The 7,318-nt window shown below is 42.5% G+C and overlaps 1 long non-coding RNA gene across 2 annotated transcripts; it reads left to right on the plus strand.

The window, feature by feature from the left end:
* The first annotated feature begins 223 nt into the window (after positions 1–223).
* Positions 224–3,984, plus strand: LOC309358266. Of its 2 annotated transcripts, none has more exons than XR_014163383.1 (3): positions 224–489; positions 585–836; positions 3,424–3,984. It is a non-coding gene; the product is annotated as an uncharacterized lncRNA (long non-coding RNA). The 2 variants fall into 2 exon arrangements; XR_014163384.1 differs by having other exon boundaries at positions 3,448–3,984.
* Positions 3,985–7,318: the final 3,334 nt, after the last annotated feature.

The following is a 7,318-nucleotide window of genomic DNA, read 5'->3' on the forward strand; positions in this document are numbered from 1 at the left end:
TAAGTTACAAAAAAAAAAAAACCATATACACACAATGACTTAAGAACACTATGATACCACTTTAAACAGCCATAGCTTCCCCCAAAGAATTATGGGAGCTGTAGTTTTTTAAGGGTGCTTAGAGTTGTTAGGAGACCACGATTCTCCTCCCAGAGCAACAGTTCTCAGAATGGTCAACCAACAATCCCTCTTCCTAGGGAATTCTGTAAACGATAGCTCTCAGCACCCATAACACACTACACCTCCCAGAATTCTCGGGAGGAAGCCATGGCTGTTTAAAGTGTTATGGTTCTGCTTTAAATGTATGGTGAGAATGTCAACAAAGTCAGGTCATCAGCCACTTGGTTCAGTATTGTCTACAATAGCAGCAGTTCCAGAGTTTCAGACAAGAGCCTTTTCCAGGCCTACTTGGAGATTCCAGGGGTTACACCTGGGATGTATTTTATGCAAAGCATGTGCTCTACCACTGAGCTACAGTCCTGCATAAAGGCAAGAAAGGGGGAAAGGGTATCATTTTCTTGATGTTGTTTCTGTCCAGCATCAGGCTTCCCATCTAATGATTTCTCTGTTGGTTATCCCCTCAGCTTGCAGGACAAAACCAGGTGTGTCTTTTTCAAAGCGCTCATTTTCAATAGGCCTATAATAAGCTCCACTGAAGCTTTGCTTGTCTCAGGAAGAAACCCTGCCATCAGGCTTTTCAAATTTCATTTGGCCCTATGCTGCAGAGAGTTTATAACCATAGTGGACCTCATTACACCGGCATGGGATAAATTGCTGTTTGCTTCCATTTTACAGCTGTGGAGTGAGCAGTGTCTCCTAAGCTTACTTAGTCAGAGGTAAGCCCTACTGATTTTACTAGACTTGCTCTCTAATAAGCATGCTTAGAAAATACCTTCAGAAGAATCCTTCTTTTCAAGCTCTCAACACACAAAGCTGCAGTTATTACTTCAATGTTTGAAGTATCATCAGCTGCCATTAAATCATCCCTCAGCATTGATCTCTAACCGATAATCCAACAGTGGGCATGAAGTTGGAGAGCCTACTGATTCTTGTCTATTGATGTAGAGTGGTTTGGGACCAGACTGGAAAACACACCATCCCTGGCCCATCCCCTCATGTGTGAAGAAGCATATGTGTAAAGCTGGCCTACTCCACTGGCCTCGGACATGCACACAGGAATGGACCATTCAAATGCTGCACATCACCTACACTTCAATGTGCCTTGGCCAAAAATGAGTGGTTGAGGTAGCATTTCAATGTTTAACATAAATCCTGTGGTTTTCACCTATGCATCTTGAACTGTACACACTGTGGTGATGTAGTGCTGGGTTGCGGGAGTATGAGGGCTTCTTCAGTTGAAGAGATGTAGTGATTTAGTGTGGAGTTCCTTTTAGGTCTTCTTTGAAGACAGCTGGGAGTAACAGGAAGCTCCAGGGAGTTGGGTATATAAAAAAGATGGGTTGTAACAATGGGGAATCACTAAGCCTAGTTATTAAGTTTGCTATGATTCTTACTTCTTGGTTTAGAGTTAATTATTTGTGATTTCATAGAATCATAGAATCATAGAGTTGGAAGAGACCACAAGGGCCATCGAGTCCAACCCCCTGCCAAGCAGGAAACACCATCAGAGCACTCCTGACATATGGTTGTCAAGCCTCTGCTTAAAGACCTCCAGAGAAGGAGACTCCACCACACTCCTTGGCAGCAAATTCCACTGTCGAACAGCTCTTACTGTCAGGAAGTTCTTCCTAATGTTTAGGTGGAATCTTCTTTCTTGTAGTTTGGAACCATTGCTCCGTGTCCGCTTCTCTGGAGCAGCAGAAAACAACCTTTCTCCCTCCTCTATGTGACATCCTTTTATATATTTGAACATGGCTATCATATCACCCCTTAACCTCCTCTTCTCTAGGCTAAACATGCCCAGCTCCCTTAGTTGTTCCTCATAAGGCATCGTTTCCAGGCCTTTGATCATTTTGGTTGCCCTCCTCTGGACACGTTCCAGTTTGTCAGTGTCCTTCTTGAACTGTGGTGCCCAGAACTGGACACAGTATTCCAGGTGAGGTCTGACCAGAGCAGAATACAGTGGCACTATTACTTCCCTTGATCTAGATGCTATACTCCTATTGATGCAGCCCAGAATTGCATTGGCTTTTTTAGCTGCCGCGCCACACTGTTGGCTCATGTCAAGTTTGTGGTCAACCCAGACTCCTAGATCCTTTTCACATGTACTGCTCTCAAGCCAGGTGTCACCCGTCTTGTATTTGTGCCTCTCATTTTTTTTGCCCAAGTGCAATACTTTACATTTCTCCCTATTAAAATTCATCTTGTTTGTTTTGGCCCAGTTCTCTAATCTGTCAAGGTCGTTTTGAAGTGTGATCCTGTCCTCTGGGGTGTTAGCCACCCCTCCCAGTTTGGTGTCATCTGCAAATTTGATCAGGATGCCCTTGAGTCCATCATCCAAGTCGTTGATAAAGATGTTGAATAAGACCGGGCCCAAGACAGAACCCTGTGGCACCCCACTAGTCACTCTTCTCCAGGATGAAGAGGAACCATTGATGAGCACCCTTTGGGTTCGGTCAGTCAGCCAGTTACAAATCCACTGAGTGGTAGCATAGTCAAGACCACATTTTACCAGCTTCTTTACAAGAATATCATGGGGCACCTTGTCAAATGCCTTGCTGAAATCAAGGTAGGCTACATCCACTGCGTTCCCTTCATCTACCAGGCTTGTAATTCTGTCAAAAAACAAGATCAGGTTAGTCTGACATGACTTATTTTTCAGAAATCCATGCTGACTATTGGTGATCACAGCATTCCTTTCTAGGTGCTCACAGACTGTTTGCTTAATGATCTGCTCCAGAATCTTCCCTGGATTTACTTGGACATAGCATATACACAGGAAGCATTTGGACATTCCGTACCCACATGTACAGAAAGGACAACCAGAGGCTAGGCTGGTGGACTTGGTGGGGAGGAGTAAGGCCCTTTCACTCCCCTACACTCAGTGGATTGGACTGGAGTCCAATCCAGTCCATTGTGACCTCACTCTAAAAAAAATAAAAATCAGACAATGAGTAAAGGCCTATGAAGAAATATGCATCTTGCAGAATTAATAATCATACTTGGGAAAACAGAAACACCCAGTCTTTGTTGCTGGACTCAGTGCAGTGGCAAATCATTTGTGTTTATTTATGCATAAAACTGGAAGGAGGTTTTTCAACCTTTAAATCTTTCCTTGTCGTTTTATGCCCCTGCTGTTAAATTTTTTGCTATGTTAATGTCATCCTGGGCTGGTAATATTTATTGCACCTAAATCAATGTTGGGACACCCAGAATACAGAGGGATCAAATCTACTTATTTCAAATACAGTTTTATGATGGTTGAAGCTGACTTTATGAAAGTTGATAAATTTCATCTTGTAGGTTTCAATTTCTCATTCCCAACAGAGATATGGGGAGAATACATTGATACCGCATTTCAAATTGGCTAGATCAGAAGGAACAGCAGCTAAAATCCATTACAACCCAATTACATCCATCAGCTGAAGCTGTGTGCATTCACTCGTGAACATCAGCATTTAATCCATAAAGAGGAACTAATGAGAAATTTGAAAATGGAATCCACGCATCAGTAACTTTGGAGAGATTTTGCTGGGATTAATGAACTGCCAGAACATCGTCAACACACTGAAAAAACTATTCTCTCTAGGTTTGTTTACTGACCAAAACTTAAGAAAGGATTTTGTTTCTTTTTCCCTGCTCAACACATTTATACCTCGACATTTTTCTTTTTCTTTCCCTCCTCCTCAGCTTTTCTCCTTCCTTCCTTCCTTCCCTCTCCCCCTCTCTTCCTCCCCATTTTACAAAATCCTGGTTATCAGCAAGCAAGCAAGAAAAAGATAAAATGAGGCTCCAATTCAGAAGTAGATATTTGTCTTCTGATAACACTCTCCCACCGCACAAATAAACCTGTGGATACCTGCATGACTATCCCATGTTGCTCCTTCAGCTTACAGCCATTTACTAGCAGGTGGTTAGCGTGTCTACCTGTAATGTTACAGTCTGCTGGCGGGTGGGTGGGTGGGCGGCTAGAATAAAAGTGACTGAAGCAAAGTGTGGAACAGATATGCAGAGGTTCGAGCCAAATGCTTGCTGCATTCTCTGGTCAGCCCTAATAATGTAAAGTCAGATATAGGGGGCGGGTGAAAGCTGGCAAGATTTCATTCATGAATTTATAATGAATTGTCTTTGGAAGATGATGGATAATTCAGTGGGTCATCTAGGACACTGCTGGCTCTAAAAATCAGCACTGCTGATGGCTTGGGTTGCCATCACTAGAATCTGCATTATGTTTAAGTGGTGTATTTAAGGCATTGTTGAATTTTTGTGGTACGTGTCCAGCTCAAAATTTGTGCTGAAAGAATAAACATTTTGGTTCAAGCTGTAATCAAAATTAATGCAAAACCCTTAAACGTTGCAGTTGCTTCTGTCTGCATCTTTTGCCATGATTTCCTCTGTGCTCGTCCCCTGTTGTATTTTATGCTGGCTCCCCTTAACTACTATTTTGAGTGCCAGAGGAGGCTGCACTATAAATAAATTTTTGGAAGAGCCTGGGGTGGGATTTTTGGATGTAATAATGACCCCTCCTCACCTTCCGCCTATAATTTGAGCATTAAACACCTGTGCATTAAAAACAAGCAGATACATTACAACCAGATGTTATAAGGCAGGTTTGGTGAACTATGGACAGATCCACAACCTACAAAGAATCCTGGGAACTTTAATTCATTATGTGTGCTGAGAAATGTAGCTTTCTTTCGGATGGGGGCAGACTACAATTCCCATAATTCTTTAGGTGAAGCTACATGATTCAAATGCGTGTTGTATGTACCGGTACTTCAAAATGTATGGTGTGAGGCTGTCCTGCATATTTTATATAGTCTTATATTATTGGAAGGTACCTTGTGAGGACTGGAACATACAGTAAAAGGTGTTCTGGTTCTCTCATGTGGACAAAAAATGAGAACACTCGTTTCTGCCAAAGGCTTTAATGCATATGTCAGTTTGATACATAAGTCAAATTACGAGGCATGGATTAAGCAGGTGCATCAGAGGCTAAGAAACATGGCTGAACATTAGCAAAGACATTGATCCAACACGTGACATTCCTTTTGAAGCTCAGTGTGGGCAAAGCTAATTGTGTGGCAAATGGCTGGGTTCCTGAGACTGGGCAATTAAGTGGTGTCTCCTTCAGGTGGATTGGCTTTGTGAAGTTGGTTTGTGCCAGTGCTGGCATCACTGTGGGGATGAGACAGAATCAGAGCCAGATCCTATCTCCTCTTTAATACCTCCTCCAAAGGCAAAACTGGAGGCCAGCTGCATAGAGTGAACTCTTGGCATCAGCGGACGAAGGATGGAGTGCAGAGGATGAAGGATCCCACCGCGGCACCCCAATTCTCATTGCTGACTTCACCAAAGCGACCCTGCACCACACTGGAGACAAGCAGGGTCGTGCTATGCCGCCTGCTCGCCTGAGCAGGGAGGAGCCCACCCAAGTGACATGGCACTTGGTGGGTGAAAACCAGGACCCCCTTGGCAGCGCCCCCAGCATGGCCTGGCGCAGCGCCCCCTCCCACGAGTGTTGTTTGCTCTGATGCTGGGAGAGGAGCACAAGACTGGGCTGCATTGGTTTTTCGACAGCAGTCAAATCAAAAACTAAAAACAAATGGCAATGCTTTGATGATTATATGACAAAATATTGCTCTAGAAAAGACATGCTAATATGCTTAGATTAAGAATGTAGATGCATCAAAACAATAAATTATTAATGACATATGTATGTATATAGAGAAAATAAAAACAATCAGAATGCAATGATAAGGGTAAAATTGATTCTAGAGAAGACGAGTAGCGGTGGAGGGAAGCGAAACAGGGTGGTGGGTTTATTTTATTTTATGTTTTTTCCTTTTCTTTTTTGGATATTGTATAATGATTTGATGTATAATGATTTAATGTTTCTTTTCTGTTATGTATTATTTCTCTTTTTAAAAAATTAAATTGTATCATGGAAAATCTAAATAAAAAGACAAAAAAGACCAAAACAACAACAACACTGGGCTGCATTGGGGGCATCTGGCAGGGTTCCTGCTTCAAATCCCCTCAATGATCCATGCCCAAGGCCACAGCCCCACCGGCACCCCCTGTGCTACACTGCTGCTGGAGACAACTCTGTGACAGGAGGCTTTAGGCTTGGAACAGCCAACATCTTAGGGATAGAACACTTTTCTGACAGCCACCTCCCTGGGAACTGGCTTGATGTCCTTTATGCCAGCCTCAAACCAGTTGGGGATTTGTTGCTCTCTTTTGCCAAAAGAAGGGACGCGGGTGGCACTGTGGGTTAAACCACAGAGCCTAGGACTTGCCGATCAGAAGGTCGGCGGTTCAAATCCCCATGACGGGGTAAGTTCCCCTTGCTTGGTGAAGAAGATTGGAAAAAGTTTAAAGATTATTTATAAAAATATTGTAAATTAATGAGTGTTAGAAAAATGTTGGAATGAACTTATATGGCTTTAGTAGAAATGTTATAAGGAATTAAGTACAAATAGATTATTAGAGTATTAAAGGGAAAATAAGGTTAAAATATGTTAAGACAATTGCATGACAGAAAATAGAGGAAGATGGAAAGGAATTGCTGAAACAATTAATAGAAGTGGAAGACAAAAAGGGAGGTGTGAGGAGGTCCTTGAAACAAGTGAATGAAAATTAAGATATTGAAATGATATGATGTCAGTTTTAAATTGTTTTTGTCTTGTTTGGTTTAGTTTATTGTGTTAATGTTGTGTTGTGTAATGTTTATATATTGTATTTTTTTTCTTCTTCTCTTCTTTTTCTTTCCATTTTTGTAGTGTTTAAAAGTAATAAATATTATTATTATTATTTTTTAAAAAGTTCCCCTTGCTAGGTCCCTGCTCCGGCCAACCCAGCAGTTCAAAAGCACGTCAATGTGCAAGTAGATAATAAATAGGTACCTCTCCAGCAGGAAGGTAAACGGTGTTTCCGTGCACTGCTCTGGTTCGCCAGAAGCGGCTTAGTCATGCTGGCCACATGACCCGGAAGCTGTACACCGGCTCCCTTGGCCAATAAAGTGAGATGAGCGCCGCAACCCCAGAGTCGGTCACGACTGGACTAATGGTCCAGGGTCCCTTTACCTTTGCCAAAAGAGGACATAGCTGTGTTGCAGGTTGTCTCTGTGATGTAGTTTCACCTTGCTTCAACACTGTTTCTGGGGCCGTTCAGTAGTGCTTGTTTGATAGAATCA

Source organism: Podarcis melisellensis (genome assembly GCF_964234715.1).
Source record: "Podarcis melisellensis genome assembly, chromosome: 15".
In the NCBI taxonomy this organism is placed as follows: Eukaryota; Metazoa; Chordata; class Lepidosauria; order Squamata; family Lacertidae; genus Podarcis; species Podarcis melisellensis.